The 10,630-nt window shown below is 22.7% G+C and overlaps 2 pseudogenes; both read right to left on the bottom strand.

The window, feature by feature from the left end:
• Window positions 1-6: 6 nt before the first annotated feature.
• Window positions 7-1,279, bottom strand: LOC132695957 (cytochrome b-like; annotated as a pseudogene).
• Window positions 1,280-5,754: 4,475 nt separating this feature from the next.
• Window positions 5,755-9,797, bottom strand: LOC132695958 (cytochrome c oxidase subunit 1-like; annotated as a pseudogene).
• Between the last annotated feature and the right edge of the window lie 833 nt (window positions 9,798-10,630).

Raw genomic sequence — 10,630 nt, 5'->3', positions numbered from 1 at the left:
CTCCTAGTTTATTGGGGATAGATCGAAGAATTGCATAAGCGAATAAGAAATATCATTCAGGTTGAATATGGATAGGAGTAACTAAAGGATTAGCTGGCGTAAAATTATCAGGATCTCTTAATATATAAGGTATGGTTAGAGTAATTAAAGTTAATCTAAAAATTATAATTAGCATTCCTAATAAATCTTTAAAGGAATAGTAAGGATGAAATGGAATTTTATCTAAATTATTATTTAATCCTAAGGGATTTGATGATCCAGATTTATGAAGAAAAAGTAAATGAATAATAATTAAGCTAAGGATAATAAAGGGGAGAATGAAATGAAAAGTAAAGAATCGAGTTAATGTAGCATTATCTACAGCAAATCCCCCTCAAATTCAAATTACAGCAGAGTTTCCTAAATAAGGGATAGCTGAAATAAGATTAGTAATTACTGTAGCCCCTCAAAAAGATATTTGTCCTCAAGGTAAAACATACCCAAGAAAAGCTGTTGCTATAGATAATAAAAAAATTGTTACTCCAATTAGTCATGTTCTTTTTAGATTTGAGGACCCGTAATAAATTCCTCGTCCAATATGAATATATATACAAATAAAAAATATTGATGCTCCATTGGCATGAAGAGTTCGAATTAATCATCCAAAATTAATTTCTCGACAAATGATTCTTACTCTATTAAATGCTAGTTCAGTGTGGGGATAATAATGTATAGCTAAGAATAAACCTGTAATAATTTGAATTAAAAGACAAATTCCTAATAAACTTCCAAAATTTCATAAATAGGAAATATTTGAAGGAGAGGCTAAATCAATAAGTGAATTATTAATAATTTTAAATAAAGCGTTAGATTTTCGGTAGGGTGAATTTATCATTAGAATATTTTACGTAGGGGCCCGAAATTATTTATAGTAATTGTTACAATTGTAATTAAAGTTACTAATAAGTAAGTTATAATTATAATTAAAATAAAATTATTAGGATAATTAAAATATTTTCTTAAGAATAGTTCTATGTTGTGAGGATTAAATATTTCATTAGAATTTTTAAAATAGATAAAATAAGAGTCATATATATAAATTATTAAAATATTAATAAGATTAATAATAATAAAAGTAACTAAAATATTATAAAATTTTTTAAATTTATTATTGGAGGAAATTCTTGTTATATAAATAAAAATAATTATCAATGCTCCTACAATAATTATGAATAGAATATAAGATACTCAATAATTTAAATTTATTAATCCAATAATTAAGGAAATTATAATTGTTTGTAAAAGAATAATAATTCCCATTGAAATTGGATGATTAATAAGTAATACTATAATGGATAAGGATAAATTTATTCTTAATAAGAAATATATTATATCAGAAAATAGTTTAAATAAAATTTTAATTTTGGAGATTAAGGATAGAGTTTTCTTTTTCTGAAACTTAAAGAAATATTTCATTTCTGGTTTACAAGACCAGTATTTTAATTAAATTATTTAAGTTAAAATATAATGATAATTAATTTTTATATATTTAGAAGAGTAATGTTTATTATTGGTTTATTATTTTTTATTATAAAAAGTAATTATTTATTATTGATATTATTAAGATTAGAGTTTTTAGTTATTTCTTTATATTTTAATATAGGATTAGTATTAAGATTTAATTTAAGAGATTATTTTTTTTTAATAATATTTTTAACCGTAAGTGTATGCGAAGGTGCTTTAGGTTTAGCAATGCTTGTATTAATAATTCGAAGATATGGAAATGATTATTTAAATTCTATATTATTATTATGATAAAATATATTCTTATATTAGTAATATTGATACCTTTAAGTTATTTAAATATATTTTGATTGATTCAATTTATAATATTTATTATTAGTTTTTTTTTAATACTTGGATTTAGAATACAGAATTATATAATTAATATTAGATATATATTAGGTATAGATATTATATCTTTTTGTCTTAGATTATTAAGTATTTGAATTGGTTCTTTAATAATCATAGCTTCTGAAAATTTATATAGAAAAAATAAATATAGAGATCTTTTTTTATTTTTAATTTGTTTATTAATAATTTTTTTATTATTATCATTTATATCAATAGATTTATTTATATTTTATTTATTTTTTGAAGCTAGATTAATTCCAATTTTAATTTTAATTATTGGATGGGGTAGACAACCAGAACGTTTAGATGCTGGATTTTATTTGTTAATATATACATTATTTGGATCATTCCCATTATTATTAGGTATTTTTTTTATTTTTTATATATATGGAAGATTAACTTTTTTTAATTTAGAAATTTCTTTTAGATTAATTTTATATTTAAGTATAGTGTTAGTATTTTTAATTAAAATACCGATATATTTTTTTCATTTATGGTTATTAAAGGCTCATGTAGAGGCCCCAATTTCTGGATCAATAGTATTAGCTGGCGTTTTATTAAAATTAGGAGGATATGGGCTTATTCGAGTAATAATTATATTTTTAGATTTTAAATTTATAAATTTATTAATTATAAATATTTCATTGTTCGGAGCTGTAGTTATTTCTATAATTTGTTTACGTCAAAGAGATATAAAATTATTAATTGCTTATTCTTCTGTTTCTCATATGGGTTTAGCTTTAGCTGGAATTATAAGGTTAAGTTATATAGGTATAATTGGGGCTTTAATTATAATAATTGCCCATGGTTTATGTTCTTCTGGTTTATTTAGTATTGCAAATATAATATATGAACGAACAATAAGACGAAGAATTTATTTAAGAAAAGGATTTTTAAATATTATACCTTCTTTAAGCTTATGAATATTTTTATTATGTTCTTCAAATATAGCAGCCCCCCCCTCAATAAATTTATTAGGTGAGATTTTTTTAATTAATAGTTTAGTCAGATTTAGAAATTTGAATATATTATTTTTATTTTTAACTACATTTTTTAGAGGGGCTTATTCATTATATTTATATTCTTTTTCTCAGCATGGAAAATTTAGTTCTTATATTTTTAGATTTATAAATATAAATATTCGTGAACATTTTTTATTATTATTACATTGAATACCTTTAAATATATTGTTATTAATTAGAAATTTATTAATTTATAATTTTTAATAAACTTAAATATTTTATATAAATAAAATATTAATTTGTGGAATTAAAGAAATGGAAACATTTTAAGTAATAAAAATTTGTAAAATTTATTCATTTTGGATTTTGATTTTTTCTGTATTATTAATTTTAATTAGTATAAATTTATTAATTAAGGATAAAGTTTATTTGTTAGAGTATGAATTATTAAATTTTAATTCCGTTTCTTTAATTTTTTCTTTATTAATTGATTGAATATCTTGTATATTTATAGGATATGTATTATTTATTTCCAGAATGGTAATTTTATATAGAGAAGATTATATAAAAGGAGATTTAAATATTTCTCGATTTATCATATTAATTTTGCTGTTTGTTATTTCTATATTATTATTAATTATTAGCCCAAATTTAGTGTCAATTTTATTAGGATGAGATGGCTTGGGCTTAGTGTCTTATTTATTAGTAATTTATTATCAAAATGTTAAATCTTATAATGCAGGTATGTTAACAGCTTTGTCTAATCGTATCGGAGATGCGGCTTTATTATTATCAATTTCTTGAATAATAAATTATGGTAGTTGATCTTATATTTATTATTTAAATTTTATAAAAAGAGATTTTTCTATACAGGTATTAGTATTATTTATTGTTTTAGCTGCATTTACTAAAAGAGCTCAAATTCCTTTTTCTTCATGATTGCCAGCAGCTATAGCTGCCCCAACTCCCATTTCTTCATTAGTTCATTCATCTACTTTAGTAACTGCAGGAGTTTATTTATTAATTCGATTTCAAGAAGCTTTTAGTAGAAGATTAATATTTTTAATATTATTTTTAAGAATAATAACTATATTAATATCTGGTATTGCAGCTAATTTTGAGAATGATTTAAAAAAAATTATTGCTTTATCAACATTAAGGCAGTTAGGATTTATGATAAGAATTTTATTTTTAGGTAGAGTAGATTTAGCTTTTTTCCATTTATTAATTCATGCTTTATTTAAAGCTTTAATGTTTATATGTGCAGGAATTATTATTCATAATTTTAGAGGATGTCAGGATATTCGTTATATAGGAAGATTAATTAATCAAATACCGGTTATTTCTAGAATTTTTTTTTTTAGAAATATAGCCTTATGCGGGATACCATTTTTATCGGGATTTTATTCTAAGGACTTAATTCTAGAAAGAATAAGAATAGGATATATAAATATATTTATATTTTTTATTTTTTATTTATCTATTGGTTTGACAGTAATATATACTTTTCGATTAATTAATTATTTAGTTTTAGGTGATTATAATTATTATAGTTTATGTTCTATTCAAGAAAGAAATAATTTGATAATAAAGAGATTATTTGGATTATTAATTTTTATCGTTATTAGAGGGAGGATGTTTTCTTGAATTATTTTTATTTATCCTATATATTTTTTTTTACCTTTAATAATGAAATTACTATCCTTTTTAATAATTTTATTAGGGATTTATTTAGGTTTTAAGTTATCAAAAATAAGAATTAATATAAAAATTAAATCTCTAAGGTTTCTTAATTTAGTGAAGTTTCAATCTTTTATATGAAATATACCAATTTTATCAACTTATGGGCTGAATCATTTAGTATTAAATTTAGGTCAAAAATTAAATTATTTAGATCAAGGATGAATGGAGTATTATGGAAGAAAAAAATTATTTTTTTTATTAATTAATTCTTCTAAGGGATTACAAAAGATTTTTATAGATAAATTTAAAATTTTATTATTTTTATTTTTAATTCTTATTTTTACTTTTATTTTAATTATTTAATTTAATAATTTAAATAGCTTATATAATAGAGCATAGTATTGAAGATACTAAGGAAATAATTTTATTTTTAAATAATAAATTTATAGATAAATATATCAATTTTACAGTGAAAATGTAATGTTTTAAATTAAACTATATAAATATTTCTATGTATATATATATATATATATATATATATATAGAAATATAAACGCACTTAGCGCTTTGAACCTATGTTAGAAGCATAGTTTAAAGAATATTTCTTTAATTGGAGAAAACTCAATTTTATCATTAACAGTGATAGACCTCTATTTTGGTTTCAATTAAAGTAAGGATTATTCATCTAAATTTTAGGTCGAAACTAAAGGCAATTTTTTGCTTCATACTATTTTATAAGATAAATTTATGGAATATCTTTTAAATGCAAATTAAATGTTTTTCTTAAACTATTATCCTTTAGTTTGATCATTCTAATGCCCCTAATTTCCATTCGTGAAATAACCCCAGTAAAAGAATAATTAAAAAAAAACTAATAGAGTAAAATAATCTAAAAATATTTGAAAATTTTAATGAGAAAATAATTGGTAAGAGTAATGTTAATTCAATATCAAAAATTAAAAAAATTAGAGCAATTAAGAAGAAATGTAATGAAAATGGTATACGAGAATTATTTTTTGGATCAAATCCACACTCATAGGGCCTACTTTTCTCACGATCGATTAATGTTTTTATAGATAAAAAATTAATTAAGATTATTAATATTAAAATAACGATTATAATTATTAATGATAGATAAAAAATTATTATTATTATTTATACTAAAAATTTAGATTTTTTGATTGGAAGTCAAATATAATAATTTATATTATATAAATAAAATTATCTTCTTCATCAGTAAATAGATAAATATAAAAATAATCATACTACATCTACAAAGTGTCAATATCATGCGGCAGCTTCAAATCCAAAGTGATGAATTGAAGAAAAATGCCTAATAAATAGACGAATTATTATAATTAAGAGAAATGTAGTACCAACAATAACATGAAATCCATGAAATCCAGTTGCTATAAAAAAACAAGTTCCATAAATAGAATCTGAAATTGAAAACGAAGCTTCATAATATTCAAGAGCTTGAAGTAGAGTAAAGTAGATCCCTAGGCCAATAGTTCATATAAGTCTTTGAAGTGCTTGAGAATAGTTATTTTCTATTAATCTATGATGAGCCCAAGTTACTGTAATACCTGAAGATAACAAAATTAATGTATTTAATAAGGGGATATTTATAGGATTAAAAGTATTAATTGATTTAGGGGGTCATATTATTGCCAATTCAATATTAGGAGAAAGACTATTATGGAAAAATCTTCAAAAAAATGAAATAAAAAATAAAATTTCAGATGTAATAAATAAAATTATCCCTCATCGGAGCCCGGATGAAACTTTTAGAGAATGCAATCCTTGGAGGGTTCTTTCTCGTGTAATATCTCGTCATCATTGAAATAAAATTAATAGTATAGAAATTAATCTAAAAATCAATAGATCAATTTGATATAAGCGGAATCAAGAAATAAGCCCTATTAATAGATTTAATAAATTAAAAGAAATTAATAGTGGTCAAGGCCTTGGATTTACTAAATGAAAAGGATGATTTTGAGTTGTCATTAATGAATTTCTCTAGCATAAAGAGTAATAAGAATAGAAAATACATATGCTTGGATTAAGCTCACTGCAGATTCTAAAATTAGTAATAAAATTTGAATAAAAATCAAAACATTAATTGTTAGAAAATTTATATATTGACCTATATTTCCTAATAAGGTTAATAATAAATGGCCGGCAATTATATTAGCCGTTAAACGAATGGCTAATGTTATTGGGCGAATTAAATTTCTAATTAATTCAACAATTACTAAAAATGGCAATAAGAGAGCAGGGGCTCCCATGGGCACTAAATGAGCTAATATATTTATTGTATTAAAGGTAATGCCAAAGATTATAAAAGTTAGTCATAATCTTAAACTTAAACTTAAAGTAATAGGTATATGGCTGGTTCTAGTAAAAATGTAAGGGAATAATCCTATGAAATTATTTAGTATAATAAAAATAAAAATTCTTAATAAAATTAATGTTGATCTTTTTATATTTTGAGGAAGCAGGATTTTTAATTCTTTATGAATTCTTCTAGTAAGAATAATTCAAGATATATTATAACGAGAAGGAATAAATCAGAAAAAAGATGGTAATAGAATCAAACTTAATATAATTCTTAGCCAATTTAAGTTAAATAAATTTGTAGAAGGATCAAATGAAGAAAATAAATTTATTATCATTTTCAGTAAGTTTTAGGTAAATTTAAATTTTTAAAATAAATTTTATTATTAATTTTAGGCAAATAAATATAATAAGTTAAAATAATAATAATAATAAAAATTCTAATTGTGTAAATATATAAAAATGATCAACTTAAAGGAGCTATTTGTGGTATTAAAAACTAACGGGGCGCAGATATTTTTAACTTGACAAGTTAATGTTTTATAATAAAACTAAGTTTTTCATTAGAAGTAATTTTTTAGTTTACTATAAATTGATTTAAGAGATCAATGCTTAAAATTTCAGCCATCTAATGTTAATTATTTTTTAATCATTTAAGAAAAAAATTAGAAGAGATTCTTTCTACTACAATAGGTATAAACCTATGATTGGAACCGCAAATTTCGGAGCATTGACCAAAGAAAATTCCGGTTCGATTAATAAATATATTTGCTTGATTAAGACGTCCAGGAGTTGCATCAATTTTTAGCCCAGCTGAAGGTAAAGCTCATGAATGGATGACATCTTCTGAAGTAATTAATAGGCGAATGTAAGTGTTAAAAGGAATTACTATTCGATTATCAACATCTAATAATCGAAAGTTGAAGTTATTTTGTGGAATTATATAAGAGTCATAATTGAAATTTTGTAAATCTGAATATTCATATGTTCAGTATCATTGATGTCCGATAATTTTAATAGAAAGGGCAGGTTTATTTAGTTCATCTATAATATATAATAATCGCAGAGATGGCACAAGCAATTATAATTAAAATTATAATGGGTATAATAGTTCAAATTAGTTCTATAGTTTGGTTTTGTAAAAAGAATCGATGGTTAAATTTATTTAATAAGTAAGATAATATAATTTGACTAATTAAAATTGTAATGATAATTAAAATTATTAATCTATGATCATGGAAAAAAATTAATTGTTCTATTAAGGGTGAAGTACTGTCCTGTAATGTTAATGTTTTTCAAGTAGACAATTCTAAAAAAAGATAAACTTTATATTAAGAGCTTAAATCTTATGCACTATTCTGCCATTTTAGAATTTAGTAATTAAAGGGATTTCATTAAATCTATGTTCAGCGAGTGGTAGTGATCTTAATCATTCAATTGAAGAGGAAAAATTTAAAGTAGTTAATGTTTGTCGGCTAAGAATTAAACTTTCTCAAATAATATAAATAAAGAATATTAATCTTAGTGTAGAGATTAATCTACCGATTGAAGAAATGATATTTCATTTAGTAAAAGAATCTGGATAATCGGAATAACGGCGAGGTATTCCTCTTAATCCTAGAAAATGTTGAGGGAAGAAAGTTAAATTTACTCCAATAAATGTTACAATAAAATGTCTTTTTAAAAGTTTATTATTGAGAGTTAACCCAGTAAATAACGGGTATCAGTGAATAAATCCTGCAATAATTGCAAATACTGCCCCTATTGATAAAACATAATGAAAGTGGGCAACAACATAGTATGTATCATGAAGAATAATATCAATAGATGAGTTAGCTAGGACTACTCCAGTTAATCCGCCAATAGTAAATAAAAAAATGAAACCTAATGATCAAAGTGTAGTTGGTTCAAAATTTAATTTAGTTCCATAAAGTGTAGCTAATCATCTAAAAATTTTAATACCGGTTGGAATAGCAATAATTATAGTGGCAGAAGTAAAGTAGGCCCGAGTATCAACATCTATTCCGATAGTAAATATATGATGAGCCCAAACTAAAAATCCTAAAAGACCAATAGCTAATATTGCATAAATTATACCTAAAGTTCCAAAAGTTTCTTTTTTATTTCTTTCTTGAGAGACAATATGAGAAATTATTCCAAATCCTGGAAGAATTAAAATATAAACTTCGGGGTGTCCAAAAAATCAAAATAAATGTTGATATAAAATAGGGTCCCCCCCTCCGGCTGGATCGAAGAATGAGGTATTAATATTTCGATCAGTTAATAATATAGTAATAGCTCCCGCAAGTACGGGAAGAGAAAGAAGAAGTAATAGAGCAGTAATACCGACAGCTCAAGAAAAAAGTGAAATTTGATCTATGGGTATATTATGAGGCCGTATATTAATAATTGTGGAAATAAAATTTGTTGCCCCTATAATTGAAGAGATTCCCGCTAAATGTAAGCTAAAAATTGCTAAGTCAACTGAACTTCCTCTATGAGCAATATTAGATGCTAGTGGAGGATAAACGGTTCATCCTGTTCCAGCGCCTTTTTCAATAATTCTTCTAATTAATAGAAAAGTTAAAGATGGCGGTAAAAGTCAAAAACTTATATTATTTATACGGGGAAAAGCTATATCAGGAGCACCGAGTATTAGAGGAACTAATCAATTGCCAAATCCTCCAATTATGATAGGTATAACTATAAAAAAAATTATAATAAATGCATGGGCTGTAACTATTACATTAAAAATTTGATCATCACCAATTAATGATTGAGGATTTCTTAGTTCAATTCGAATGATAAAACTTAGAGAAGTGCCCACTAATCCAGATCAAAGCCCTAAAATAAAATATAGTGTACCAATATCTTTGTGATTAGTAGAGTAAAGTCATTTATTCGGTAAATTTAATAAAGTGGCTGAAATTTTAGGCGATGAATTGTAAATTCATTTATAAATATAAATATATTTCTTTATTAAACTATATAGTCTATAGGAATAGGATTTTAAGATGCAAGCTTAAAGGAAATTTAAATTGGTTTATAGTTTAAGAATTAGGAATAAATTCTATTGTTAACTTTGAAGGTTAAAAGTTTTTTTAACTTAAATTCTTTTTTAAAAAAATAAAATTAAAAAAATTATAAGTCCTATAAATGAGATTATATTAGTTAAATAAATAAATAGATTTAACTTAAAAATATTTTTAGAGTGGGAAATTATTTCTGTATGATTAATTATTAATATAGGAAGTGCGATTCGAATATATATGAAAATTATAATTAAAGTTGAGATTAATATTAATAATCTTAATATAAAAAAGTTATTATTAATTAATTTATTGATAATTAATCATTTAGGTAGAAATCTAAAGAAAGGCGGTAATCCTCTTATAGATAAAAAATTAAGAGAAAAAAATGAATTTAAAATATTTAAATTCATTTAGAGAATAAAATAATTGTGTTAAAGAATAGATTTTATTAACATTTAAAATTATAATAATATTGATTGATAGGATAAAATATATAATAAAATATATAATAAAAATTTGTATATTAATTAGTCTTGCAATTAATCAACTTATATGATTAATAGAAGAATAAGCTAGAATTTTTTGTAGATTAATTTGATTAAGTGATTGAATTCTCCCAACTATTGAAGATATAATAATAATGATAGAAATAAATAAGGTAATAGAGAAATTATAGGAAATTATAATTAAAGGAGCAATTTTTTGCCAAGTTATTAAAATTAA

The sequence above is a fragment of the Cylas formicarius genome, unplaced genomic scaffold, assembly GCF_029955315.1.
Source record: "Cylas formicarius isolate icCylForm1 unplaced genomic scaffold, icCylForm1.1 PGA_scaffold_176__1_contigs__length_13306, whole genome shotgun sequence".
Taxonomy (NCBI): domain Eukaryota; kingdom Metazoa; phylum Arthropoda; class Insecta; order Coleoptera; family Brentidae; genus Cylas; species Cylas formicarius.
The sequence above is the reverse complement of the archived record's forward strand: the minus strand, read 5'-3'. Positions and strand labels throughout refer to the sequence as shown.